The sequence below is a fragment of the Physeter macrocephalus genome, chromosome 14 (assembly GCF_002837175.3).
Source record: "Physeter macrocephalus isolate SW-GA chromosome 14, ASM283717v5, whole genome shotgun sequence".
NCBI lineage: Eukaryota > Metazoa > Chordata > Mammalia > Artiodactyla > Physeteridae > Physeter > Physeter macrocephalus.
This window is the reverse complement of record NC_041227.1, coordinates 51,544,864-51,548,664: the sequence shown is the minus strand read 5'-3', so window position 1 is coordinate 51,548,664 and position 3,801 is coordinate 51,544,864.

Genomic DNA, 3,801 nt, shown 5'->3' with positions numbered 1-3,801 from the left:
CGGCAGGCGGACTCTCAACCACTGCGCCACCAGGGAAGCCCTGCTTTTTTTTTTTAAACATCTTTATTGGAGTATCATTGCTTTACAATGGTGTGTTAGTCTCTGCTTTATAACAAAGTGAATCAGCTATACATATACATATATCCCCATATCCCCTCCCTCTTGCATCTCCCTCTCACCCTCCCTATCCCATCCCTTTAGGTGGTCACAAAGCATGGAGCTGATCCCCTGTGCTATGTGACTGCTTCGCACGAGCGATCTATTTTACATTTGGTAGTGTATATATGTCCATGCCACTCTCTCACTTCGTCCCAGCTTACCCTTCCCCGTCCCCGTGTCCTCAAGTCCATTCTCTAGTAGGTTGGTGTCTTTATTCCTGTCCTGTCCCTAGGTTCTCCATGACCATTTTTTTTGTTTTTAGATTCCATATATATGTGTTAGCATATGGTATTTGTTTTTCTCTTTCTGACTTAACTTCACTCGGTATGACAGACTCTAGGTCCATCCACCTCACTACAAATAACTCAATTTTGTTTATTTTTATGGCTGAGTAATATTCCATTGTACATATGTGCCACATCTTCTTTATCCATTCATCTGTCAATGGACACTTAGGTTGCTTCCATGTCCTGGCTATTGTAAATAGAGCTGCACCTCACACCAGCTGCACCTCAGAATGGCCATCATCAAAAAATCTACAAACAGTAAATGCTGGAGAGGGTGTGGAGAAAAGGGAACCCTCTTGCACTGTTGGTGGGAATGTAAATTGATACAGCCACTGTGGAGAACAGTATGGAGGTTCCTTAAAAAACTAAAACTAGAACTACCATACAACCCAGTAATCCCACTACTGGGCATATATCCTGAGAAAACCATAATTCAAAAAGAGTCATGTATCTCATTGTGGTTTTGATTTTCATTTCTCAAATGACTAATGACATTGAGCATCTTTTCGTGTGTTTACTGGAGATGATGGCTGCACATTGTACATGTACTAAATGACACTGAGTTGCATACTTTAAAAATGGCTAATTTTATGCTATGTGAATTTTACTTGAATAAAAAAATGTTAAAAAGTGTAAATCTAATAAACAAAGAGCTAATCTGCAAGTCACCTCAAAGTTCCTAGAATATATATGTATTTCTTTTTTTAAGCTTAATACCTTTTAAAGAAACTTTTATTTGATATTGGAGTATAGTTGATTTGCAATGTTGTATTAGTTTCAGGTGTACAGCAAAGTGATTTAGTTACACATATTCATATATCTATTCTTTTTCAGATTCTTTTCCCATATAGTTTATTAGAGAGTATTGAGGACAGTACCCCTGTGCTATACAGTAGGTCCTTGTTGATTATCTATTTTATACACAGTACTGTGTATATGTTAATCCCAACCTCTTAATTCATCCCCCCACATTTTCCCTTTGGTAACCATAAGTTTAAAATGGATATACATTTCTTTATCTTACCCCATAGGTCATTTTCTCCATGCAGGCAATTATTACAGACAGTGATTTAATTACATAGTTATCTAATTAAATCAAATAATTTAATTAATATGTAATTACAATATGTAATTTAATTAATATGTAATATGATATGTAATATTTAATTAATATGTAATTACAATACGTAATTATGTGTAAATAATTATATACAGATAGTTTTCTGAATTTCAGCTACGAACAAGTGCTATTTGCTGGCCTCCAATTGGACCACATCCATCACCTTCTCTTGTCAGCTGCAAAACCTGAAGGCACAGTCTCAGGTACTCAATTAGTATTTGCTCAGGAGATTATGATGGTGAAGATGGCAAAACTCTAGACAGTACACTCTAGACAAATAAACTTCATTTGAAGGCATTTATAGTCTCTGGGAAGTACAGGCATTCAGGCATGGTCTCTGAAATCAGACTGCCCGAGTTCAAATTTCATCTCCACCATGCACTCGGCTATTACTAGCCATGCAACTTGATCATGTCACTAAATCTTAAGCTGTGTAGCCCCTCAGCTCTATAATGTGGATGAGAATTGTGGCCACGCCTATATTGTGCTATTAAATAATACAATTGCGACTTCAGTTCAGGCTCGCTATTATATACTAATGTCTGCTTTTTTCTTTCTCCTCTGTATGCAACCCTGTTGCAGAGGCGTCCACGTACAAGTATGGTTATTCTTGGTTAAGACTCCATAAAGTCTGCTATTCATAGTGTGACAAACCAGCCGCATCCGTGTCACTGGGAAGGTTGTAAGAAATGCAGAATCTTAGGCTTCACCCCAGGCCTACTCAACAGAATAGGCATTTGAAGAAGATTCCCAAGTCATAAAGCTTGAGATGCTCTAGTCAGAACAGGTGAAGAAATGACTGCATTCCAGCATATTCTCTATAACAGGACTGGGGGCAGCTGTAGCTGTACTTGTCTGTAGTAAACATGAGTGTACATTAGCTTCTTCCCCCAGAGAAAGGCACTGTATATAGAGAAATCCCCTCAGATGATCAGAGTATTATAAGAAATAACAACCACTCCCTCTAAATAGTTGAGATATGCGATGCCCCTCTCCTCTAACATTCTGGAAATGTCATTCAACTCCCATGAGTAAAATAAGCCACAGGAATGCATTACTGAACCTGCACAGCCGACCAACATTGCTAATCTCCTGCATTATCAATCCCCCTTTAATCTTTCAGAACTCTCCTTCTATTTAAGAGCCATCTCAATGTGTTGGGCCTAAGACACATACTATAAAAATCTGGAGATTTCATACAGATCCCAGGGACCTCACAAGCCATACTAGCTAAAGAAACACTGCTGTTGGCTGCGAACTATAATTAGACTTATCACACTGCAAGAACAGAAGGAAAATTGAAAAAAAACAAAAAACAAAAACCTCCTGGGCCCCCCATCGTCCTTTGGTAACAGAGCTCATTTAAAATGCAGTACATCATTGAAGCCACATTACTCTGATGATATAGAATTTATGAAGGATGTCCTACTTCATATTATGCATTAACTTGAAGTCAACAGGGGAGGACAACAGGAGACAAAAATTAGAACGTGCAGAACATTTGGAGTCAATTGAATGTACTCAGTTGCATGCTGGTAACAACATAAATTACAAAGTGATATCTATTTTTTTTCCCTTCCTACAAGCATAGCTGGAGACAGTGGAAGTTTTGAAAGATGAATATACTGGATATTTACCTTAAGTCTGAGGAAGGAAGTACATTTAAAATTTGAGATTTTTTTGGTTGCATTTTTGCAAAAGGTAGATCGTGGTCTTGTAAATCATCTGGGTGTCAATATTTACTAAGCATTCGCTGATGAATAGCCCTGGATCATCTCTGCTGTTTCCTGAATGTCCATCTCCATAACATCAAAAACAGGGATCACGTCTCTGAGTTTTGCAGATAACCCAGAGAGAAATAGATAGGAAGTCTCTGAGTAGCCAAAAGAAGAGGCATCTTAGGAGGTGAACGTTTAAGGCAAGTTTCAACTCTAGGGAGAGGTTACAGGAAAAAGGAAGAAACAGAAAAATTAATCATGGACTCTAAAAATCCATATTGCCACCACCCAGGGAAAAGAGAAGAGTGAAGGAGATTGAGAGCTGGCGAAGCATACTCAAAATAGGCAGTAAATAATTAAATACACGTACGTTGGTTGCTACAGCCCCAGAGAAAGATGGTGGAGTCTCTCTGTAAAGGCCTTGCTTTCAGAGCCCAGCTCAAAGGGCTGTGGCTTGAAGCCTGAGAGATGCATACATGTCAGGATTCTGGTCTTTATTTATTTATTTATTTATTTT